General features: G+C 35.4%; 1 long non-coding RNA gene across 2 annotated transcripts; it reads right to left on the bottom strand.

The window, feature by feature from the left end:
- Nucleotides 1-9,354: 9,354 nt before the first annotated feature.
- On the bottom strand, nucleotides 9,355-23,036 carry LOC113831824. 2 transcript variants are annotated; one of them, XR_004769170.1, is made up of 5 exons: nucleotides 21,674-23,036; nucleotides 19,884-19,962; nucleotides 16,467-16,618; nucleotides 10,107-10,215; nucleotides 9,355-9,412 (listed from the first exon to the last, which is right to left on the bottom strand). It is a non-coding gene; the product is annotated as an uncharacterized LOC113831824 (long non-coding RNA). The 2 variants fall into 2 exon arrangements; XR_004769169.1 differs by lacking the exon at nucleotides 21,674-23,036 and having other exon boundaries at nucleotides 19,884-20,078.
- Between the last annotated feature and the right edge of the window lie 4,776 nt (nucleotides 23,037-27,812).

Below are 27,812 nucleotides of genomic sequence, written 5' to 3'. Positions count from 1 at the left end.
AAACAGAGCTTAGACATACATTCCTACTATTTGTCTTTTCTTAGAAATACATAAAGGAAGGCCCATTCATCAAGAATAGGGCATCCATAGCAATGAATTAGATGCATTAAACTGCTACTTTTTGTGCCAGTGAATTTTGGAGTAAACAGATGGAATTCAGACACATGCATCCTCAAAAAACTCAAGAGAGCAATAGTGGTTACTTGGAAAAGCTGCAGACCTGTAATGATGTAATGTTTTTGGATGATAGAACTTAAAGTTGATATCTGATTGATGATTGCTATATATTTGAAAGGTAACAATAAGGTATGAAATGCTTGCTCATGGTAAGAAAAACAATAATAATATTTATATCTACTTACAAAATTGATTCAAAACTGTATATCTTGCCACATATGTGTTTGATAACTTCATTATGTTTTAGCAATTATAGAAACTGGCTCATATAAAGAACCATCCTTTTGGAAACTCATGCTATAAAAGGATAAGGCATATGAGGTTCCCAGTCTATGTGCAGACTTTATTTAAAGTTTAAAGTTCATTTTATTACAAAACAGAGCTTCAAATCAAAAGTTAAAAATTTTGAGGCTTGGAAACTGTAGCAAGATTAAATTCTTGAATCCAATAATTATGTGAATTACTAATATACTGATATACTTTAAAAATAAACATATAGAATAAATTTTCAGAAAAATTCTAATTCATGAAATTATTTAATGTGCTTAGGACTATGTCTGTAACCTAGGTAAACACAAACCTAATTCACTGAAAGAAAAAAATTTGGAGGACAAAACTAGTTTATAACTCCCATTATATACTAGTCTATATGATGTTAAAGTTAAATGTAGAACAGGAACTCAAAATAAGTCTAAAGTAAAATTAATGTTTATTTAATGGAAAATAATTTTCAAAAATATCTCTAAATATTACAAATATCCTTGCAAAGCAAGACATCTCAAAATTCAACTACTACCCCTTCTCTTTGATTTTATGCAGATGCACCAGTGTAAACTGATTGTTAGCCTCATTATAGGGAAAATATAAATAGGGAATTAAGGCTTGCTGAACATCTGCTTCCCTTGTCTCCAAGGTTTGAAAGTACATGTGTACTATTGGTTGAAAGTATTCCCACAACACAGACCAGCTCCATCTATGTAGGCCAGCGCTAAAGCCCTCCCCCTTTTCTATAGAAGATGAATAACTCCATAATTCCCAAACCTGAAAGTGATTAATCCCCTTGCCAAGTAGATGATCTTATTGTTTACAGTCACATGCTAAATGTCAAAACTACAGAGAATCTAATAGTAATGTGTCGGCCCTCAGTATCTCCCAAACTGAAACATGAGAAATGGTGAACAAGAAACTTTGTACCTAAGCCTACAACCATACTGGTTTTGGACATGCACGGTATTTCACCTGGCCATGTCCTCCCTTTCTCTGATTCCAATTCTTCTTCTTTGTAAAAGCTAATTCCATTTTCCATGGCTTAATCATCCATGTTCCTGATTAAGGGATACTGAAATATACTTGGACATTAAAAATCACAGTTTGGGGTAACTTTTTAGCAAATTCAAGTAGAATCCTTTTGATCTTTGCTAGCAATCCTGATAGCCTTTTTCATGGGGTGTTACAACAGAATCAAGGAAAATGATAGAGAAAGACAGGAAAAATGCAATTTGCTTTGGTCTCTGGCGCACATTGATGACAGGCAAAACAAGCCACTGTTGTTTGGAGGCTGAGCATTTATCTGTCTCCACAGGCCTTTATTCTGACTATTCACCAACAAGCTTCCACTTTTGTCTGGGCCTTCTAATTGTTATTGATGGCTGCCGATTGTAGCATTCTGTGGAAACTTCAATTTCCCTTTCACTGATTCACCAAACACTGTGATTATATTCATGCCTTATATCACAATGTTGGACTTTAATTTCTATTACAGTATTCTTAAAAAATACTTGGATTAAATAAAGATGTGTTTTACTGCCCTGATCATGCAACATTCCAAATCAGCATGGAGTGTTAAATTACATAGTCAGAACTGTTAAGAAATAATTTCAGGGATATTTTAGAAAAGCAATTATAATTCAATGGGGATGGAAAACTCAGAGCATACAGTGCCTTGTGGAAACAATATTGACCCACGTATGAACGCAAATGAAAAACAAAATACATGGAAGCAAGCACAGAAATGTCTAGGACCAAAATTGAGAATTGGAAGGAATAATGATCTCCTATCCCTAAACAATAAGCAATACCAAGTTATTAACAACTACTACAGAAAAAATGATAGTTTACAAATGCAGTTTTACTGGGTAGCCAAACTACACCAATAACAGCACAATGCCTAGAAATTGGTTGCCAATTCAATATGAAATCAAATGTGTTTTGGAATGAATGCTATTTAGTGTTTCTTGCTAAAAAACCAATTAGTGAAAATTGAAACTTCATACAATATTGATAAAAACTAGACACACTTCTCATATCTTATGCTAAAGCACGAAGGATGTAAAGGCACATATCTGACAAGTTGGTGTGTGAAACTCCTCTGGAAATGGGTCTTCTGGATGAACCTCACCATGGTAGTAGCACTTCATAAATTTCAGGAGATCTAACATTGTCCTAATAGGAAACTTATAACTGCATCCTCCATACCCCTGATATCAAAAGGGACATCTTTGTATTATATTTGTTCTTTGAATCTTACTGTTAATCCCTTTTGTGTCATTCCCCTGTGTTATGAATTTGATAGTGTGTTTCTGTGGTTATGAGTCTCTTTGGAGGTAAAAATATATACTGTAGTATTCAAGATACATGATGAAAAATTGTGAAGCACAATTATCTGATTATTATAAAACTCTAGCAAAAATAACATCAAAGTAAACACTCTGATTTCTGCTGTTGTAAATCATGTCAGGATGAATATGCAGGTAATCTTCTACATTCAAAATAGAGAAAATGGAAGCACTGAGTAGCTTTTATGAAGTGTAAACAAGTGAGAAAGATGGTCAGTAATTACATCTGTCAATCCACATTTAACAACTATCAGCTACATATTTTCCTAGTTCAAAATATGTGCATCACTTCATTATTCCAAATTGGATGGCTTATTGGGTAAATTGAGTGTGGGGTATACTTCATATACTTCAGGGACATTTTGTGATGTACAGTAACAACTTATGATCTACTGAGTAAGACTGAGAACAAGATTGTGGAATGATTGTGTAGTCCTTTCTACTCTGTGACTCTTGTTTTCCCAGCTCAAATGGGCACGGATTATATCTTTGCACATACACTAGGATTTTCCCGTTCGTGTGGCAGAAGCTCTAAACTGGTGTTTAAATCTCATTTTAAAAAAAGACCTGTGTCTTCCTCTTAATGGACTTTATTTTAAGCAGTGGTAAAATGAGTGTTTGTCATGGAAGAAGAAAAGAGAAAAGGAGTTCTAAGGGAATGTGTTACATTCCTGGTGAGGACACTCTCTAAGCTGTGTTTGTATGCTAAATAATCATGTAGGCTACACTATCTTTCACTTTGAACCTAACCAATTAGCCTCTCAGTTATAAAGTTCCTTTATGTACGTGTGAAAGAAGATTCCACTAAATAAATCAACTTTAAACATTGTTGAAGTGTTTTTTTAGTTTCATACATTATCAGTGTGTGACTGGGAGAGTGTTTGAAATATACACACACAGAGAAACACGCATACATACTTAATTTCATATTTTGAAATTCATTCAAACATGACTATGTTAATGTGAAAGACATTGCTTATAGTCCTAGGATTCTACATAGTAAAATCCTTGTTTTCCAGGAATTTTACCAATTTTCTTCAAGTGTCAGCTTTTGTTCATCTTATGAATTACCAAGATGTCACACTTACTAAACGCCATACAAGTAACTTATTTTCTCTACAAAAACCAAGTGCTTTGATGGCTCAAATCCACACCTGTATTATACATCATCCCACAAATGTAATCTTGTTTAATTGTCTAGGGTGAGGAGAGTAATGAAAGCTGAGCTAGTCTGTACCTGCTCCCAAGATCATGTTGTTACCTTTTTCATTTACTGTCTATTTAGGAAAAATTCCCTTTTGAATATCAGTAATTATTTTAAAAACTGTACTACTACTTGATATGCAAAGCCATTATTGTTTAACTTTCAAAATCATTTTAGGGGTTTCATTTGAGAATAAAATAACTGAAACTACAAAAGGAAAGAAATTTATAAATTCATATACCAAACACAAACTGAAAAAAAATGAGTTAATAACTGAAATAAACCCTTCAAACATATAGAAAGTATGCCATATTTTGTATGGAATTAGCAGATCCTTAAAGACAGTATTTGTGTATATTGGTTAGTAACTAAGAATATCAACCCTTGTCATCTCCATCTCACATTGTTTTGGCAGGTTTCTTCAAAGCAGTTAGTGAGGAAAATAAATAGTACACATTTGTGGTTCTTAGATATCTGGTGTTCAAGACAAACAAGATAGTTACTATTTTTGAAAGGTTATAACCTTGTGTAAAGTGAAGCAGTCAATAACCAAATAATATTCCCAGGTCAAATAACTTCAGCAAATTCCAGAATATAACAATAGTTATAGGTCAATACTGATTTATTGTTATGGATCTATATAAATTCAAACAGGAGCTCATAAATCCATGAAACCTGCAGGAACCAGAAAGGTATTAGGAAATCTTTTAAGGAAGAAATTAATCAATTTAATCAATTAATCAATTTAATTTTGGCACCTTTGAATTACACAGACTACCATGGCTAGAATACACTAAATGTGTACTACTGGCTCAGATACCTTTTAATAACTAATATCTCTATAATGTAATCTAAGTCCTTCTTAAAAGAGATGAATCCTGCCTAATATTGTAATTCATAAAAATAATTCACAGGACTCATGGTTCATGGCAGTTAGAGGCCCTTAAACCCATTTTAATAAAACATTAAAATATCTAACTGCATTACCCTTTTTGTTGGTTTTTCCACTGAATATTTGAGAGCTAGACACAACAAATGGATTCATTGGGTTATATTTATATATTGTCAATATGTAATTGTTATTATGTGTATAGATATAACAATAATAATTTATGAAGTGTTAATAAATTTCAGACTGGACTGATGTGTGCACAGTAAGAGTTTGAAAAATACTGAGGTGGATCTTATTTAAATGTGCAAGAATTGTATTACAGAGTTGTAATATTAACTAAAAGGTAAACAGTGTGACAAAGAGACTTGGAAAGTACAGTTTTCATAGGAGAGTAGAATGAGATAAGATAATTTGGATGAAAATGACCCAAGCTCTTGTAAATATATGAAAACAATATATTTATTTAGAAACATTAATCCACTTGTATTAAGGCTGGGCAAGGAAACCAGGTTCCTGGAAGACAGGCAGAGATCAAGAGACAGGCCTTGTTTCTTCCACCATGAGTCCCACAAGTAGATCAAGCTAGACAATGGTCAGACATATGTAGAAGGCCTAGGTCAGTCCTATTAAAGGAGCACTAGCTCTCTGTGCAAAGGCTATTTGTTCCCATGAGCCCAGGTTAATTGATTCTTTGAGTTATCTTGTTGTGACTTTGACTCTCCAGACTTGTACAATCCTTCCTCCCTCTCTTCAACAGGATTCCCAAGCCTTGTGAACATTAATACAAGCAGAGGTTCTTAGTCTTACTGCAATTTGATATGCCAATTTTGTTGATACCCAATGGAGGCCTATCACTTTCAGAAGAGAAACTGAGGAGTGGATTGAAATGGAATGGGGGAAGTAGAGGAGAAGATGAAGCAAAATTATATTTGGGAGGTAAAATAGATGAAAACAATTAATTAATAATAGGAAATACAAATTAATACTAAAATAATACTTGTATGTGAAGCATGACAGATAATCTGGATTGTGAAGTTGATTTGACTGATGAACACCCAGGATTGAAGGGCAAGGCACTCTGGGTGTATATGTTCAGATGTACAAAGAAAGGAGGGTCCTCTGAATAGTTGTTCCATCTATGAATGATTTAAAATTGGAGTAGCAATAAATGTGCAAATAGGGATTTCATTACAGAAGGGGGTTTCCAAGGGAAAACCTGTGGAGGGAATATCTTGGATCTGACCCATTGTGGTCACTCTCTTCTGTTTCCTGTTTGTTATGAAGTGAACTTCTGTGTTTTATAATGTCCTGCCATAATGGAACACTACTTTACCAGAGAACAAGAAACAATGCAGCAAGTCAGCTGTTCATGGGACCCTCTGCAGTCACAAGCTAAGACAAATGTTCCTTTGAATCATTGGTGACAGTAATGAAAAGTCTCAATAACACGGTGTGAGTTAGTGACTAATGATGCATTCCAACAAAACTACATTTGTAAAAATATGCTATGGAGGATTTGACCCTTAGCAGCTTGAAACTTTATAAATATAAGAGGATATTTTTCTTTCACAACTCTTTGTGGACTTACTGTATAACAAACACACTTTTCAATAATGTAAAAGGGAGGAAAAATTCCCAGACTTACAGAAGAAATACTGGACTTCCATAAATGTCAGTAAGCATGGTGGAAATCTGTGTTCCATGAAGTATGTATGACATGACTACTTCATGCTTCATAAGGAAATGCAATGCGATTCATCAAACTTAACTCTTTTAGCAATGAACTCACAAATAAATTTCATGTTAACTTCAAAAATTAAAGATTCATCTGAGAAGAAAAAAAAAGATTCAACAAATCAGTTCAGGAGTAGAACTGTAATTTCATAAATTTAAATGGAATAAAATACCTAAAGTCCTAAACCTTCAGTATTTTCCCAAAAGATAAACAGGAAATGATTCAGGTTTATGCCATTTCACAGAGCGTTCACTGGATATTGTCCTCAGAGTAATTACTGGAGAAATGGACAGGTGGTGCTTGTATGCTTTAAAAACATTAATTATGTTTACATGTGAGAATATCCTGTGACTTCTAAAGAAATACTAAGACATACACATAATATAAGGATTTTAAAGTATGGCAAGCACACATGCTAACACATGAAATAAAAATATAAATGGAATTTTACATACAAAAACCACTCAAGAATAGGATAAATCCCAAGATTTACATTACCACTAGGTAGTTGTTATGACTGTATCTTCAGCAAGAACTTCTTGTCAGTTGGGGAGAACCTTCTCCCTTCCTTGACTCAGTCTGAGATTATCTTGAACAACTAAAATACTAAACATCAGAGACTTTAAATAAAACAGAAATGTTTAAGCATGAATAGTCAGAAACTTCTAATCAATACAGTGCTACATTCTTGTCATTCTTTAGTTGTAATGGTTAAAATTGTTTAAAATATTTACTAAACCACAATAAATCATGTATTGATAACATTGTCTAAAAAAATAAGAACAAGATAGGAGCATTCTTTGCACTTCCAATATCTTAAAATTAAACTCTGAAGTATTAATAAATATAATACTTTCTAAGATGTACAGTTTTTATTGCAAAGGAGATAAATTTCCTATATGCACCCTCTAGTTGGGGCTAACTTGGTGTGTTTCTATGGGCTCCTAATCTGCCACATGATGCTGGAGAAATGAAAATTTCCTAAGTGTTCAGGAAGTAGAAAAGTATAACAGGAGTCCTGATATCAACTAAACAACTGAAGAATATACTTCTGAAAGTCTGAGGTACATGGATGCCAGCTAGAGTTTCATGTGAACTTTAGACAAGTAAGTGTCTATAGGAATGCTCAAAGGACTAAATAATTTTCTTCCATATGAGCTAAAGCAAAGAACACTTGAGAAAATGTAACTAATCCAAGAGTTTTAAAAAGAAATACTTTAATATGTTAACCACACACAAAAATGGATAATGGGCCACCCTGAAAACATATAAAATTATATTGCACAAACAAAAAAGGGTGTAATTCATTACTTGGAATGATATATGCAAATAGTTATAGTTTCAGATGTGTAACATCAACTTATAGTTAAAAAAGACCATGAAATTAAAGAGTAAGCAGGTATGAATCAGAGGATTTATAGGAAGAAAAAATAGGAATGAATTAAGTAATCATATTATAAACTCAAAACTTAATAATTTTTAATAAAAATATATATTGTACCTTGACATGCATTCCTGTTATCTATTTTGCTAGAGAGACTCGGGAAAAAAATGTCCATTCAATCAGTACAGGTCATCCATAAAATTAAAAGAAAATTTCTCTAAATTTCTGCTTGGTGGATCAGGAAGATATTTGGTTTACAGATTGAATTGAGGCACACATAGTACCAAAAACCTCAAAACAGCAAAGGGAATAACTTTTGACAGCTGCCCAGGTATATGTTCCCTTCTCTGCTTATCAGCAGCTCCACTGAATAAACACCACTTGCATAATAATTATTTTTGATGTACATATATAAGGCACTTTTAAGAACCTTTTCCAAGTGAAATTGGGGCCCCTAGTCCAGGAAATATCCCTTCTAAAGGAAATTCATGAATTCTCAGGAAACAGATTCCCAACAGAGAAAAAGAACTAAGCTGGGTTATTTAAGGAAAGACCATGTGGACGAATGACCACAAACAACACTTGCCAATCCCATTATTATTAACTCACCTCATATTGAGAATTAGGCAAGGAAATAAGAAGACTGTGTGAGGCTTTGTATAATGTGATGTCTGAATAAAGAAATCCATTAAAATGGTAGCAGGTGTGTACAAACTATAGGTAGTATTTTGTAATATTAAATCGTCATTTACAAACATATAATTCAATAAACACTTCAATTTTAATTAAAAATAATAAAAGCCATTAATAAAATATGACATGAATTACCCTTTTTATTTTATTTTTTCCTTTTTTTCAGATTTTTCTTTTGAATTAGAAACAGGATTATTTTACATGACAATCCCAGTTCTCTTCTCTCTCCTGTTATCCCCTACCAACCCCCATAAATAAAACCCTACTTATCACATATCCTTTCTGTTCTCCCTGGATGGTGAGGCCTTCCATAGGGTGTTATCAGAGTCTATCATATCATTTGTGATAGGGCCTAGGCCCAGCCCCATGTGTCTTGGCTCAGGGAGTATTCCTCTAAGTGGAATGGGCTCTCAAAGTTCACACCTATGCTAGGGATAAGTACTGAACTACTACAGGAGGTCCCGTAGATTTCCGAGGTTTCCTCACTGAAACCCATGATCCTGGGGTCTGGCTCAGTCCCATGCTGGTGTCCCAGCTATCATTCTGGGGAGCAAGAGTTCCCCTATGTTCAGGTCATCTGTTTCTGTGGGTTTCACCAGCCTGCTCTGGACCCCTTTGCTCTTCACTCGTCCTTCCTTGCATCTCGGTACCAGTTCAGTTCAGTGATTAGTTTTGGTGTCTGCTTCTACATCCACCAGCTGCAGGATGGGGGCTATCGGGTGGCATATAAGTCAGACATCAATCTCATTATCCGGGGAGGGCATTTAAGGTAGCCTCTTCTCTGTTGCTTAGATTGTTAGCTGGTGTCATCTTTGTAGATCTCCAGACATTTTGGAGGGTCAAGACAGGGTTTCTCTGTGGGGCCCTACTGTTCTAAAACTCAACATGTATGCCAGGCAAGCCTAAAAACTCAGAACTTTGACTTCCCTTCTCCCGAGTCCTGTAATGAAAGGCATTAGCCAAGACTGTTTTGCTAAAATGAATTCTCAACACGTCAATTCATATATAATTATGGAAGTATATAAATAAGATCATTAAATTATGATAAAAATCCAGTAAATTATACATTCAGATCCAAATCTATGAAATTCTTCCCACCACTTTCCTACACTGCCATGGTTACTACTTACCTCATGCTTTGGTGAAGCACCATTTATTTAGAACTTCCATATCATCCTGAAGCACTAGCTTTCTATGCTATAAAAGTCACACTAGAGGTTGTTATAGAAACTACATCTCAGAAAGGAACTGAGTGGATCTTTTTAAGCAAACACCTGTGTGACTACGTAAGATTAATCTAATTAACAGAGTTTTCTCACTAAAATATAATCTCTATATGCACAAAACTCACTGAAACTTGTGGACCTGACTATTTTTAGTATTATCTGAGTCATCAGTGACCTTACTTCTTGGCGTTTGGGCGATAGTAGCAGGTGTTACACTCCATCCATAATATCTTTCTTCTGTTGAAGGCCCTGGCTGTGCAAATCATCCTCTTCGCAGCATGTCTGTTCACTGAAGAAAGGGACAAAGGTATTAATCTGGAAGGAGAGTTCCCAACATCAAGGATAGGCTTGATTGTCTTCACCTATATTACTTTATTATAGATGCTCTCTGTGAAGTACTAATGAGGCTTGAAAGCCTCCCAGAAGCACTTCACTACAGAATAATACTTTGTTTCAGTATTTTTTACCATAGGAGTTCTGCTTCAAGAGAAATCATAATAGCACAAGATAGACCTCTTACTTTGCTTATAGGTTCTTGAATATACGCCAATATATTACCACTTTATGGACACTGTTTTCATGCGGGAATATGTCACAAAAACACAAAATAAATATTTTTCTAAAACTTAAGAAATTATCCAAATTTTAAAAAAGGACTTTCAATCTTTTAATCTTGTTGAATATAATGATCAGCAATGTCATGAAAGGTCCATTATAGTCTCAATGCCCTTATTTTGAACTCAGTACTATGAACCAAATCAACAGCGCATCATATATAATTCTCTTCATACTTAGTTCCCTCAGAAGTACCTCTACTCTCCTGTAGCTTCTGACTTCCCTAGGGATTCCACTGTTGATGGAGAGATATCCCGATTAGATACATAAGCCAGGCCAATCAGAGAATGGTGTGCAATGTATAAATCAGATTATGCATTCTGTGTCTCAAGAGTGAATAATAATATTTCTCATTTTTCTAGGCTTCCACAGACCTAAGACTGATCTTGTTTGCCCCCTTGTGGCACAGATACAAGTCAGCCTATGAAAGAGTCTAATTTGTTTTGTTTTGTTTTTTTAATTTTCATATCACCAACATGTTCTATGTTGAATTATTTTCATGACAATCTCTCACATATATAATCTTAAGAAATAACCCTGGATAAATGCTTCCAATAGGTATCAAATTGTTATAAGAGAGTATTCATGTGGTAACTATTTGTATTTATAAATTACTTGCTTTCAATTTCTTGAATGATTCTCCCATGGGATCCAGCTTTGCTGATCCCTGGCAATTTTGCATAATATTGCTATAATCTGTGACACTATTCCATAGGCTCACCTAAAGAAAAAATTATCTAGCAACACCATTTCTTTACTTTTATCCAATTTGCTTACTATGTCAGATGTCACCACAAATCCCAGCCCCATATCCTTTTTTGTACAGTCCATAAAGTATTCATGATGTCTCAAAGCTACAATATCATTACCAGTGATAGCATGTATATTTATTTTTCAGCTGTCCACAGAATTTATGCCCTACTTGGGTATGCATCAGAACTAACTCCATGTGTCCACAAAAATTAATGCCTAACATAGCATAATAGTGAATAGACCACAAACTCTAATTTCCCCTATGCATACACTCTACAATATGGCTTCACCATAAAGACAAGTTATTACACCCTTGTACATTCCATGACTGTAAAACTACTTGCCAAATTCCTGTATATTCAAACAATCATGTAAATATTACCTATAAATTGTGTGCTTCCTCATGCAACTTGGTGGTTTAATCCCTTAAACACTGTGAATATATATTACTATTGTTGTTATTAAAATGCCAATTGGCCAAAGGCTATGCAGGATTTTGAGGGCAAACAGAACACTGGGTAGAAGTGTGGAGTCAGAGGGACAACATGAGACACAAATCGAGAAGAATGTGAAGTATGTATATGAGGTAAAGGAGCCTCATGGCAACACTTAGATAAATGAAAATGAATTAAGTACTGAGTTCTGCATGGAAACAAGACTAAGCCATTGTTCAACCATTTACAATTAGGCTTACATTCCTGTACAGCTATATAGGGAGTGGTTTTGAAAACAGAAATGTCTACCAACAATTTTTCTTATTCCCCACATCAAGAAGAACCATCACTGATTTCTCAAATTCATCTGCATTATTTGTTCATGCTCCCCACTAACACATGAGTAACAAATAATCCAACATTTGAAAGGAGATGAAGACTCTACCTATCAATCCTACTCAATATGTTCAAAAGAGTAGACCTATTTATTATAATATCAAGATAAGAGCTGGGAAACTCATAAGGCTATTGATACTACTTACACCACATAGTTGAAATAATGACTGTAGTGTGAGCACTGCCAACCATATGTCGCAGCAGAATGATTTTACCTAGAAGAAATTATTTCTTTTCTGTAATGACATAGACAGAGCTGTCATTCCCTCTTTTTACTCACCCTCTACCCTCAAGTCACAATCAGAGTTCCTGTATACTTTGAGCATAGTTGCATAAAATAGGTGGGGAAAATAGGCTATGTAATCAGGCAACAGTCTTCTCACCATGCCTGCTCTTCTACATATACATAAAAACATTAAATAATTCTACATAGGATGGTCTTCCAAAATTGTCACAGGTAAATTCTCCAGGTCATCAGTTGTATTACTTAAAAGATACTCCTGTATAAAATAGTAATTTAAAATGTCTGTGGACAGACTTTGAATCACAAGGAAGGCCTCCCACTCTGTGTGGAGCATAAAGAGTTTGGGATAGGGTATCTCTGATGGGAAGGGAGAAGTGGAGGGAGAGAGAACTGAGATTGGCATGTTAAAAAAGCTTGTTTCTAATTTATATAAAATGTCTGTGGAAATGTTTAAATTTATCTGCCTACTACAATTCAAGATTAACCGACAGGGTTGCACAATCTGGCAAAGTTTTGAAATAGTTGATTATAACATTTATGCTATGGCATCACAATGAGAACTGTGTAAGCCTATCCTGGAGACAACTTCTATATATTTGAATTTCACATATGGCTTGTAATGAATTGCAAGCACAGCTAAGAAAACTGTTACTTTTCTATTCTGCCAGCTAAGTTAAGTATATGTTGCAGTCTGAATTTAGGCCATAGCTTTCTGCTTATTCCTTCACACATTATTGATATTATATTTTAACTGCTATCCACATACACTTCAATACTTCACTACACATTAAAAACCTAAGAATTCAATGCTTTAACAAGTATTACTTGCATAGAATATAGGTGGAATTTTCCTCAAGGAGCGGAATAAATAACTCAGGGGGTGAATTATATAAAAGAAAAATTTGAAATTTTCTCAAAAGATAAGAAGGATAAAAAGAAAGATGCTATTATATACACAGCAAAGTCTGCAACAAAAATAATGATAATTTCTCAAATCTTAAACATGTGAGGTGTTTAGAACAGGGAAGTAGGAGTCTGAGAGAGTGTTGGCTAATGTGGAGGAGTAGTGTCATGAACTGTAGATTATGAAACTAGACACTACACATTCCTACTAATAATAAAATCAGGAACCTAGGTGGACAATTACCACAGGTAGTGAAAATACAGAAACAGATTTAAGAGTCCTAAGACTTGACAAATTCCCTGCAACTTCCCACCTAGGCATATTTGACCTTAAAAGGAAAAGTAGCCATTAGAATAATAGTCAAGGACTGTAAAGGCTGACTGTTCTATGTAATCCTCAAGTATTCTTTACCACAACTCTGAGTGCCTCCTCAAGTTTCAATTTATTTATCTGAAATATTAGAAAGTAAGAAGGTTTCTATGGTATTCTAATCTGAGCCACTAAGATGTAGTGGACATGAACAGTGCAGAGGATTCTATATTATATTCCATATCACATGTGAGCCAAGCTTCTCGCCAAACATTCACATTCACTACACTTTCCCATAAATTGGATTTTAGAATTTCTTACAAAATTGATGTGGTAGAGAAAGTCTTCTAGGTCAGTCAGCTTATATCTGTGCTTCCCTCTACCATCATGCAATTTAAGATGAACAATGCTGGTAACTTTGCTGTAGAACAGTGTGGATTGTAGGCTGATAATCCTTACTCTATGCCTAAAATCTGCATATGAGTGAGTACATAACATGTTTGTCTTTTGGGGATTGAGTTACCTCACTCAGAATGGTTTCTACTAGATCCCTTCATTTTCCTGCAAATTTCAAGATTCCTTTGTTTGTTTGTTTGTTTTTTCACTAAGTAGTACTCCATTGTGTTAATGTACCACAATTTCTCTATCCATTCTTCAGTTGAGAGTCATCTAGGCTGCTTCCAGTTTCTGGCTATTATAAATAGTGCTGCTATGAACATCGTTGAACATATGTCCTTGTTGTATGAATATGCTACTTTTGGGTATATGCCTAAGAGTGGAATTGCTGGATCTTGTGGTAGACTCATTCCCATTTTCTTGAGGCATCGCCATACTGATTTCCACAGTGGCTGTACAAGTTGACACTCCCACAAGCAGTGGAGGAGTGTTCCTCTTTTTCCACATCTTCCCCAGCTAAAACTGTCATTGGTATTTTTGATTTTAGCCATTCTGACAGGAGTAAGATGGTATCTCAAATTTGTTTTTATTTGCATTTCCCTGATGGCTAAGGATGTTGAACACTTTCTTATGTGTCTTTCAGCCATTTTAGATTCCTCTATTGAGAATTGTCTATTTAGTTCCGTATCCCACTATTTAATTGGGTTGTTTGGTGTTTTGGGGATGAGCTTCTTGAGTTCTTTGTATATTTTGGAGACCAGCCCTCTGTCAGATGTGGGGTTGGTGAATATTAAGAGAGACATACTTGGTCCTCTGGAAAAGGGGAGAGGCTCAAGATCTGCTGAGAAAAATTGGGAGCACAGGGAAGAAGGGAGAGGGATCTAGGAAAATGAGAAGGGGAGAAGAAGAGGGATGCCAAGGACATGAGGGAGCAAAAGTATGAGGCAAGGGAAGAATACATGATAACAAGAATGAAGATATCATAATAGAGGGAGACATTTTTGGTTTACAGAGAAATAAGGCACTAGGGTAATGTCTGGAGATCTACAAAGATGGCAGGAGCTAACTATGTCAGCAAAGGAGGTGAGGCTACCTTAAATGCCTTCCGCTGATTATGAGATTGATGACTGATTTATATGCCATTCTATAGCCTTCATCCAGCTGCTGGTGGAAATAGAAGCAGACACCCATAACTGAACTGGAACTCAGATGCAGAGAAATACCAGTGAAGACCACAGAGGTCCAGAACAGGCTAGTGAAACCCACAGAAACAGCTGACCTGAATATCTGGGAACACTTGCCCCCCAGTCTGATAGCTGGAATACCAGCATGAGACTGATCCAGACATGGGCTTCTGTGAGGAAACCTCAGAAATCTATGGGACCTTCTGTAGAAGCCCAGTATTTATTCCTATCATAGCTGTGTATTGTGTGAGCCCATTCCATATAGAGGAATATTCTCTTAGCCAAGACACATGGGGGTGGGCCTAGGCCCTATCCCTAAGGATACGAAAGACTCTGATGACACCATATGGAAGGCCTCACCATCCAGGGGAGCAGAAAAACATGTGACATATAAGGTTTTAGTTGCGGGGGGATGGGGGATACTGGAGGACGGGTAGGAGAAGGGAACTGGGATTGTCATGTAAAACAACCCTGCTTCTAATTCAAATTTAAAATTTGGAAAAAATAAATAAAACCAAAAATATATGCATAAAAAGGAAAGAAATACAGACAAAGAAGTATCTATAGTAGGATAATAAAAATAACAATATTGGTAAACTTTGAGTTATGAATAAAACAGATAAAGAAATAAAAAGGATGATTTCCATTGGGGAAAATAAACAAAACATTGGTGTAGAATTTGTGTTAAATCCTGATATTCCTAAATTTCAACAAACATCATCATTTTCAAAGCTTAGCCCTTACTGGGTTATCAGAGGCCTTTCAGTTCAACTCCTCATGTGAGTTTTTTCTGATATTTCTTGTCAAAAAATACACTTATGTAATGGTTAAAGGAAAAAAAAAAGGACTAACCCCTGTAAACATGTCCAAATATCCTAAGATACAGAGATATGGATATTTGAAAAGAACGTACAGCAGGAAATTTTTAAGGCAGTAAAATGTCTATCTGTATGTATTATACATTTATTATTTACATCTATGCCAGTAAATATTAATTAAAAATAGGTCATGTGGAAATTTTTCTTCAATTCTAGACATTTCTGTGTTGAATATTATTTGAGGACCATTACCACAGTCCCTTTAACTTATGGCTGCATGATTCCATCAGGTTCCAGCTTTGGAGATGCCAGAAGCTGCTCTGTGTTATTGGTCTAAATGTGGCTCCTAATCTATTGACCTCCATGCCTATAAAGTATACTAACTGGAATTTGCATATATTTTATTTTATCTAATCTAATATACCTGCAGTATGTGAAGCACTTATTAAATTGACAAACTCACACAGCTTTTCACCATAGTACTTACCTTAAAACTGAAGTAACTTTCCTGGCTGAAAGTCATCATGAAAGACAATTTTGTATCCACAGAAGCATCCATGTTTCCTCTGCAGCTGCAGACACTTCAGTCACTGATATGGCTTCCTAGGTAGAAATCATCCATACAGGTATGGAGCATACCTGTGACCAAGGAAAGAAAGACTATTATCCTGTGATTTCTCAAATCACTTTAATTGTCCAGGTGACCTCAACTCATTGCTAGACTGCACCACAATCTCTATTGTCCATGCCTCTACATGACACCTCCTACTCTCTTATGAAGACAAACAAAAAGGCTGAAATTTTACTCTGTAATAAAATGGTAATTTGTGTAGAGTAGCTTCAATTTATCGTCTCGTTCTGTAGGTTTAAATGCTGAACACTCCCACTTTGGGGCTGGCACAGTTGCCAATGTCCATTCGTGCTTGGGCGAGGTCAGAATGACATAGACTTTAAATATCAGAGATGAACTCTTGAGGCAGGCCCTTTTTTCCCTCTCTCCCCTGGGTGAATGCACATGTAGGCATCTGGTGTAAACCTGGTTGGTGGCTCAGGTGTGTGAGGACTTTCCTAATAAACCATCTGTTATGAATCTAGTTATGAATCTGATTCCATTTGTTCCACTTAAGGTTGTTTCATATTGTAGGGGGGAAATGCTGACTATGCACACTTGGGGCCTGGCACAGGTGACTCTGACCATAATCACTTGTGGGCATGGTCAGCATTTTCCCTTACATCTTTCATATATTAAGAACAAAATCCTTGTTCTTCCCAAACAAAACTTCAGTTTTGGTGTTTTCATCTGCACTTTCCTTCTACTCAGCCCAAAGTTTTCATCAGATTGCCTTTTCCCATCAGGTGCTATATGTTTTATATAGCTGATAGACAGGTCTCTGACTTCATAATCTCTCACCTATATACTAAAGCCTGTAACAAATCTGTTTTCACTTTGTTTAGCTTGCTTTAAACAAGTTGTAGTGAATTAGTTATATGCCTGAGACGATACTTCTGTGAAAAACAGATATTTGGAGAAATGCTGGTTGGAAAAGTAAAATAATCAGCCCATATTCAACCACATCCAAAAGACTAGAATTGCCCTTATTCAATAGAATCAAATCCTTTTATATTAGACTGCAAAAGTAAAGTAACCAAAAAATATATAATATCTTATGATTCTAATTTTAAAGGACTATGGGGACTACATAAACAATACTTGAAGAGTTATTTCTGCAAATCAGTTCTGTAAGGACTCAAGAAATAAACCTGAAGAAAAATAGAAAGACAAAGGATGATAAAATGACCAAGAGATTATCATTTTATATTTACTCTCCAGAAGATTTGGTACATATAAATGTATGAGAATGTATTAAAAATTAGAAATGCTTGGGGAGTACAGCTCCCTGAATATATATATATATTATATATATATATATAATATATATATATATATATACTCCTAAAAATAACTCTATGTACATATAGTTGTTAGCAAGAGGGGGGTCCAACCAAGAGTCTCCTAAAAGAGAACTGTCTATTACTATTGCACTTGGTTTCTCCCAAGAAGTGACTGGTAAATCCATTTCCCAGATATAACTGAATCTTAGATCAGTTAAGAGAAAACAGTAACAAGTGTCCAACAATGTTATAATACTTTTAATGAACAGCATTGCAAGATATTAAAAATGTCTCAGAAGCCTTACAGCTTGTCAATAACTATCCTCTGCCTAATGGTATCCAAGGCTTGACTAACTTTACAAAAATTCATGCCTCATAATGCAAAACATCAAAAGTCATGTGAGTATTAACAACATAAAACTTAGACAACATTACCACTAATTTCATAAAACATTGTAATCAGTAATTGCATTAAAAATTGTATCCTTATACCCAAAGAACACTAATAGGTTAACCCAGGAACACTAATAGGTTTCAGCAGATTCTATTTATATATGAGAGTGTGTGTGTGTGTGTGTGTGTGTGTGTGTGTGTGTGTGTGCGTGCGTGCGTGTGTGTGTGTGTGTGTGTGCGTGCGTGTGTGTGTGTGTGTGTGTGTTGTGTTTTTTGTGTGTTATCACCAATAGTAATGAAAGGGTCATGAATATGAAAGTGGAATGAGGAATACACAGAAAGGGTTGGAGAGATAGAGATGTGGAAATTATGTAAATACCCAAGCCTTCTATAAAGCATTTAATTTCTTAAAATAAAAATACAAAACAGTAAGGGAATTAGAAGAAGATATGAATTCAGCAGAAGAGTAGCATGAAAGAATTGGGATGAAACAAACAAAACTCAATTTGTAAATGTCGGAAAATTACACGTATTATGTATGGAATCATATTTAATAAGGATGGCATCATCTCAGATTTCTTGAATCAAGTGATAGTGTTGCCTTGGCCTCAAAAACATGGGGGACTTCAGTAGTATGCATGTGTATATAATTGATTCCCTGACTAATTTTTAAAATACTTTAATGGCTTTTGACATTGGGCCTAGGACATTTTCTTGCTTGTTAAGAATTTTACCATTGAAGTATAATCAAATTGGTTCTGGAAATTATTATATTTTAAATATTGATCAAAATGACATCTTCACAATAGTTTATGACAAAGTACTAGTAAGTTTCCAGAGGTAGAGTGTCACACAACCAGTAATCATAGAACTTGGGAGATGGAGGCAGGAGGAATAGTAGGTCAAAGGCAGCCTCAACAATGTAAGTCTGAGATGGGCCTTGGCTGAGATACACTTTGAACCTTGAAATTCTGAAAACAGCTGTTCAAATTCATTGCAATGTTTCTAAAATAATGAAGGTTCCTGTTTGCTTTTGACAAATGAGAAAAGGGCCTAACATCCCCAAATCTGTTTATGGTGACTATGTTTCTCTTCTGTAAAATATCCTTCCAAATTAAAAAAAAAAGGAAGATTGTTCTATGATGAGAAAAGACTCAACAAACCATGTCAGGTATACAAATGGAATATTGTGAAATTAACTGAAAGGTAATACCTAGAACCTAAAAGGTAGAGTGCTTTCCCAAGATTTGAAATGAAAAGATACAGGTGGACTACACATCACAGAACATTTAGAACACTGAGCTTAGGGAAATTTGTGGAGAAAAATGAATATTAGGTGTTTCTTTGGCAAGAAATATAAGATATATAAAGGTGGAAAGAATACCATGTGATTTCCTTAGATCTAGTAAGACATTTACGAATGTATGTAGTTAAAATATGGTAAATATATTATGCCATGTTTGTTTGATGTCCCTGGGAGGTCAGCCCTTTTCTGAGCGATGATGGGGCATAGATCTCTGAAGAAAATGCTAATGCACAGAACAATAAAAATTTCATTAAGTTTACTACACATGAAGCTAATAGCGAAATATAAAAGGAAGAAAGACACTTAAATTACAATCCAGGCAGGTAGGTGTGGTATCTGTCTCTTCGGTGAAAGTTTCTCAGGAGAAGTCAGAAAAGGAAGTCCTCAGTTCCTCAATCAGAGACAATCAGGAGCAAGATGATGAGGTCATGTGTCAACATCATGGAAGGAAAAAGAACATATTGAGATCCATTATTTAGTAATTACACACACACACATACACACACACACACACACACACACACACACACACACACACACACACACACATTATATATATATATATATATATATATTATATATATATATATAAACCAGAAAACGTTTTCATATGATTTATAAGGTCAAAATGAAGATTAAAATAGCAAATTAATTGATAAACCATATTTATATTTTTAGAAATGCAATATTCACAAATAATGAGCAGATTGGATGAAGTGGGCATTCAGGTTGCATTATGTGCCATTCCTTTGTCCTAATTATCAACAAAACTATAGAATATGTACAATACCACCATTAATCTGGTATCAAGAAAATTTCCTGGAATTGAAAACAAAATTAATGGATTCCAATTATATTGCTTATTTGCAAAACATACTGAAATGTTACTATCTACACACACACACACACACACACACACACACACACACACACACACACATTCAGAGAGAGAGAGAGAGAGAGAGAGAGAGAGAGAGAGAGAGAGAGAGAGAGAGAGAGAGAGATGCAAAATTGTTTGGAATAACTTTCGTGTTCAAAATTGTCCTATGCTTATTTTCATTTAACTCATCCTACAAATGCCAAAAGGCATCTCACGGTTTCCTTTTCTATTTTTCTAACTTTTAAACTTTTACAAAAGAACAACATTTTTGTGCTGAAACCCGAAAAGGCACTAACCATGGTCTCTTCCATCACCACAGGATACACAGGGCTCCTTCTCTATGATTCAACAACTCACTCATCTGCCAGTTCACTGCAATCTGTTCACATTATATCACCAAGAAGGTGAGTGTCCTGCATCCCACAACCATGGGGGCCTCAGTATTGGCTGTCAATGCAGCCTGCTGACAAGTCTCTGTTATTCTTTAATCATTAACTCAGGTAAAATCTTTTCCTTTCAAGAACTCTGATGCTTTTGATGACTGGTAATCTTGCCAGCATAAAGCAAAACGGATTTCAGGAAAAGGTAATTTGGATTTACCTATGTGAAGATAGGAAAGTGTAAGGTTATGAAGTTCTGGGAATGTAAGTTACAAAGTCTGAGGATGGAAATGTCTAATAAGTTGGATAAATGGAAGTTATGGAGGTCAAAGAGTGTAAGGTATAAAGGTCTCAGTGTGGAATGTCATAGAGAGTAAGTAAGGTGCCTGAATTAAAGTCACATCCCACTAGGTCAGTGGGAAGCAGTCTTCAGAACTCTATTCCCTTATTCCCTATCTTTCATCTCTAACACACCACCTTTTTAATAATAAGAAAAGGTGGAAATGAAAGATTCACGCATTACGCTTGTCTGGCCCTGTTACCTGGTGGAATCCACTCAGGAAGTTCCCAGGTCAGTAGAAGGTTTCATGAGTAATAGTCTGCACACTGTTGTAAGGACCCCTTTAAAAGAAAGGGCCCGGCACACTTACTCTCTCTTTTGTTTTTTGCTCTCTGATCTCTCTCTTGCTCACTTCTTTCTCTTGTTCTCCTGACCTCTCTCTCTGTTCTCTTACTCTATTATCTTGCTCTCTTGTTCTTGCCCCCCTTAATAATCTCTATAGTTAATGAATAAAATGAGTAGCTTAATATGAAACCTACAAATAAAGTAAGATTTATAATACCACAGGGTAGGTGTGGTGAGCATGTCTTCAATGAAGCCTTCTCAGAAGTTGGGAAAAAGCATTTCATCCATGTCTGATACTGAGATTATCATGACCAGCTTGTGAGATCGTCCATCAGTATCATGAAATTAGAGGGAAAATTTTAAGAATAAATAGTTAGAAACAGTAAAAAATATACATTTAAACCAATAATCATACTGACATGATTAGTAAAATCTACAAAAGTTACAGAAATTCCCAAATTACTAGACAAGTATTTTTAATATTACTATTAATGTAGTATTCACAAGCAAAATAGAGATTATATACAGTGGGCTTACAGATCTCCATATGTGTTGTTATTTGTCCTGATGAATAAATATTATAATATTTATATAGAACCATGAGTAATCTAGTGTCAAAGAAATTGGGCTGAAAAAAAAAAAGAACAAGTCAGGACCATTCCACTCACACTTCCTGGAATGTACACTACATACACACCATCACACACAGACACTTGTATAATTACAAAATCATATGACATAAATAAATCTCTCAAAATTATCATTTACTTATAATCACTCAACTCACCTTATAAGTTGCCAAAAGATATACTAGGTAAAACGTTTCTCAAATGTCCTCATAAATGAAAAACACAGTAAAATTTGATTATTCTCTTTTTAAATTTTTAAAAAAATTTGAGTATTTTTTATTATTTTCTCTCATGTTGGGTTCACTATAAAGGAGTTCAACAAAGAAGAGGGTGTGAGGGGTGAGGCAGAAAGAAAAAGAAAAGGCAAGATGACATGGACAGGAAAGTAGGTGGGAATGAGCAGTGATTCCTATAATGAAAGAAGAAAGGGCATAGCCATTGTTCTCCCTGTACTCATACAATTTCAGTTTCTGGGAGAATATTCTTAGTATCTATGTGAGAAATGGGGGAACAGCAGGGACAAGTCATCCGTGAGGAGCAAAAACAGGCTTGCTTATTCACATTCTATTGGAGAGACTGTTTTAACCCCTGCTCTATACACAGATATTTGTTATCTATAATCTACAAGGTCACATATATTGAGTCATTCTTCTCAGGAAACATGCTTAGGACTGGGGTTTGTGTTAACATGCACGACTCTTAGAAACCTGGGAACTCAGATTTGACCTTGTACCTACTGTGTTTGCAACTGCATTTTAACCTTGTCCCTGGTGTCATTAACAGATGCACCAAAGGTTGAGATTCCCAGACCTAAGCCCAAGGATTTGCTCTCACATAACATATATTGTTTGGTTTTGTGTTTATGAATTTAGTAGTGTGTGTGTTTCTGTGTGAGAGAGAGACACAGAGAGACAGAGAGACACAGAGAGAAAGAGAGGGAAGGAGAAACAGAGGGACCAAAAGAAAATGTGTTTGTGAAATAACAAATAATGAAAAACAGACCATCAATTTAAAAGGAAAAAATGAGGGATAAATGACATGATTTGGAAGGAAGAAAGGAAATGGTAAAATGAAGCATTCATATTGTAATTTTAATTTTTTAAATAAAATAACAGTTCATATATAGACTAAAATACAGGTTAAATTTAAATTTATGCAAAGATATTTGGCTTAAAATTAATCTCTTAAGTATTAATAAAAACAATACTTTCTAAGGTGTGCAGCTATAGATTTTTTTCAAAAGGAGATAAAGTTCCTCTATGCCCTCTCAGATTGATTGGTTACCTTGGTGTTTCCACAGGAACATAATGCTGAAGAAAAGAATACTTACTATGTGTCCTGGCAGTAGGAGAATCAAACAAGCAGGCCTGGTATTGATTATTAAGTGAAGAAAAATGTCTGAAAATTTGAAGCACTCTGTTACAGGCTTGGATTTAATATAAACTTTAGACAACACTCTGGAGAAGTGTATATTCATGACTTGGTTAGAGACTAGGACCAGCAAAGAGCTGGAATCCAATCTTGATTATGGACTGCTAAAGGCCTGTGTGAGGGGACTTATATGCATTGTCATTGCCTCTGATTGGCTGTGTACTATCATATAGAGAATACGCTTTGGTTCAATCGAGAGAGAGAGATGCTAACCCTAGTAATGGAAATTCAAACTCTGCAGTAACAATGGAGATTTCCATCAAAGCTGCTGTTTCATCTACCTGTCATCCTCCCTGTTTGTTGCAGCAGAAGCAGAAAAATTGAAAGGAAAACATCTGGTTAAAATGTTATTTAATGTGGGATACCATTGCATTTATCAACAGAGAAAACGACCCAGTGGATCCTCGAGTCGGAGCATGCATTAGGATGCTTGTTCATAGCTATTCCCCAGAAGCTTCAATTTTGTTCTGGGTCATTCTAATTTCTTCTGACCCATTGCAATCTGCCTATATCAGTTGGCACCTAGTGTTTGATTATTGCATGAGTCATCACCCTGATTATACCTTTATGTATATCTCATGGTCCTACAAACACATGCTGGCATTAAAGAAAGAAATGATAGTTTCACTCCAGTTAACCAATATACCCAGTGAGAATGGAGTGTCCTAAAGTGTCATGATGGTACTTGAATGATTTAAGGATGTTTTAAAAGAAATACCTTAAATCCTATGTATCTACTAACCTTTCTATCTCCCTCTTTTTCTATATGTCTTTCTCTCTGTCTCTGTCTCTTCCTCCCCTCTCTCTCTCTCTCTCTCTCTCTCTCTCTCTCTCTCTCTCTCTCTCTCTCTGTGTGTGTGTGTGTGTACTTATGCATATGTGGGTTTGATGTGGGATAGGCAAAAATGTCTTCATGGAGTCTACAGCCAGAGGATAAACATTTTTATTGTTTCTGTGGTACCTTCATTTCTTAAAAATATTATACTCAATATAAAGATATAACTATTGTTTGCTTCTTAAATCCATTCTACATACCCTAACCTAAAATCCTTCCTCATACCTGCTATCAATTTCTATACTAACACTGAAAACTCCCCTCTTTGTGTGTATGTATGTGTGCATGCATGTGCTTTGTGTGACCCTGTGTGTTTCTCTCTTTGTCTCTGTCTCTGTCTCTGTCTGTCTCTCTCTGTCTCTGTCTCTCTCTCTCTCTGTGTGTGTGTGTGTGTATGTGTGTGTGTGAGTGTGTGTGTGTGTGTGTGTGTGTGTGTGTGTGTGTGTGTGTGTGTGTGTGTGTGTATGAAGTTCTGGTGTGCATATAGGTAACATACTGGAGACAAAATCTACTACTGTTTCTCTGGTGCCTTCATTTCTTAAAAATACCCATGATATTGGATGTCAATGAGGAGGCCTTGACACTCAATGGGGCCTCTTGTAATAGATCAGTGTTTTTCCCTGGAGTAAGAATGGACTTTGGGAGACCATCCCATGTGAAGGGTTGCTCTTTAAGCCTGGACACATAGGGGAGCGCCTAGTCCCTGTCCAGAATTATAAGACATACTTTGGTGATACTCCATGGAGGGCCTTAACCTGCCTGGGGATCAGAGGGAGCATGAGGTATGGGACTGTTGAGGGGCTGGGGGGGAGGGGAGTGAGAGGGTGCAGGAATTGACATGTGAAGCAGGCTGGTTTCTAATTTGAACTACAAAAAATCTTTAAAAATGTTTTATTCAATATACAGCCTTAAATACTGTATGTTAGTAAAATGTCCACATTGATACCCTAATCTAAACTTCCTCTACCATTACAAGTGACACCATGTTAAAATTCAGAACTCTGACTTCTCTTTTTTTGAGTGTGTGCACCTGAGATAGTGGGTATGCATATGTTTGTGTTCATGTGTGTGTGCTTATAAGTGTGTTATATTGGGGGGGCAATATGCTTTCATTTTATTTTTGAGAACATATTTTAATAACAATTTCCATTCCCTCTTCTCTTTCAAACCTTATCATATAACACTATACACTATTCTTCAACTCATAGTCATTGCCTTGGTTACCTAGTGTTAGTGATATAACTCACAACACACTATACTGTCCATATCACTATCATGACCCTTGACTCTCTTATAAAAACAAACAAGCAGGTAAAAAAAAATTAAATTATGATCTCCATTATTTGTACAAATAATTCAGTGATTGATTCTTTTCTCACATCAAGAACAAAATCATTGTTCTTCCCAAAGAAAACTGGAGTTTTCTTCTGTCCATCTACAGATTCTTGTACTCCCATCCAAGGATTTCAGCAGATTGTCTTTGCCCACCAGGGACTATATCTTTTATATACTATTTAGTACATAAATAGTGTTCTCTACCTTCATATTATCTGCTATATATACTCTTGTCTGTGTGGGAAGCCAGTTTTCACTTTTGTCAGACTCCATAAATAATTCATGGGAAATTAGTTTTGTGCATTAAATAACGTTTCTGTGTAACACAAATATTTGGAGAATTCCTAGAGAAAAATAGAATTATCAGATGAATGTTAGCTACACTGTCAGACTGCTTTGTGATTTAATTAATAGAATCAAGAGTTTTTATAGAACAGTGCATAAGTCCATTGACTAAAACTATAAAATATCTTACTAGTATACATTTAAAGTGGACAATCAGAATGACAGGAGTAATAGTTGATTAGATATTTTTGCAAAGCAGATCTAGGAATCAAGTGGTAATCTGAAGAAAAACAGAAATACTAAGGATTTTAAAATTAAAAGGAATTCATTATATTATATTTAACCCCAAATTAGAAATGATGCATAAAATATATGTTAGTAAATATAATTGAAATTAAACACACTTGGGGATATAACACACTCACCAGGGAAATATATATATTCTAAAATAACTCTAGAGACAGGGAGGAGAAAACTCATGTAGAGTTATCTGTATGGGGAATCCCAGAGACCATCATAAGAGGATAGAATACTACTACTACTGTATTTGGTTGCTTCTAAGAAGTGACACCTAAGTCCCGACTGCAGAAATCACTGCATTTTGTGTATGGATCAATGAGAATTTGAACTTGAACTATATCAAAGCCTGATGCCCGAAAACCAATTTTCTGAGAACAGGAAGGTTTTAGGAAAGCAGTTAAGGTGGGAAAGAGATGAAGTACCCAGCCCAGTTATGATGTCTTTGAATGAAAAGCAGGGCAAGATATCATTAAAGACAAAGTAGTGGCTCTTATAGATGCTCAGTAAATAGTAGCTACCTAATAGTATCCATGGCTTGCCTAACAAGGGAAATCATTCCTCACGATGTGAAACAGCAAAGGTCCTGGAACATAGAAAATATTATCACTCCTTTCATTAAACATATATAAAACACTAAATACATTATAAAAATAATCCTTATACTCACACAATATTTTTGACCCAGAAATACTGATGATATTCAGCGGGTTGTGCTTGTGTGTGTGGTGGGGGGTGTGCATGTGTGTACTCAATGACAATAATGAAGTGGTCATGAATTTGAGAGTGAAATGAGGACTACAAAGGGAGATTTGCAGAGTCAGCGATGTGGAAATTGTGGAGTCTTGCCTGAAGTACTCAATCCCTTAAAATAGAAAATTTAAAACACATAATGAGGGGACTTAGAAAGTATTATTTCAGCAGAAGAGTAGGATTAGGTGAACATTTAGGAATATAATGACCAAAACTCATAGAACAAATGAATGAAAACATGATATTAATGAAGAAAAATTAATCCAAGAAGAAAAGACTCAAAAACTCAGGTATGCATACAAGTGGATTTCATGAACTTCAATGGAAAATAATACCTAGAATCTTAAATGGTTCAGTACTTTTCCAAACATTAGAAGGTAAGAGATAAAAGTGGATGCCATTTGACCGAACATTTACAGGACATTATTCTCCCAGAAATTAGCAGAGAGAATGAACAGCACTTGTTTCTAAGGAAAGACATCTAAAATACACATAGGTGGATATAATTTCATGTCATTTCTACAGAAATACTGAGACTTGTACAAAATGTATACATTCAAAAATATGGTGAGAAGACATGCCAATGTACCGAAACACAAAATTAATGTGTTTAGTAGTTGATATGAGAGGAATCTAAATGGCTGAAAGACACATAAGAAAGTGTTCACCATCCTTAGCCGTCAGGCAAATGAGAATGAAAACAAACCTGAAATACTATCTTACACCTGTCATATTGGCTAAAATTAAAGAAAAAAAAAAAAACAAAGACAGTTGATGCTGGAGATGATGTG

Source organism: Cricetulus griseus, chromosome 3, assembly GCF_003668045.3.
Source record: "Cricetulus griseus strain 17A/GY chromosome 3, alternate assembly CriGri-PICRH-1.0, whole genome shotgun sequence".
Taxonomy (NCBI): domain Eukaryota; kingdom Metazoa; phylum Chordata; class Mammalia; order Rodentia; family Cricetidae; genus Cricetulus; species Cricetulus griseus.
The sequence above is the reverse complement of the archived record's forward strand: the minus strand, read 5'-3'. Positions and strand labels throughout refer to the sequence as shown.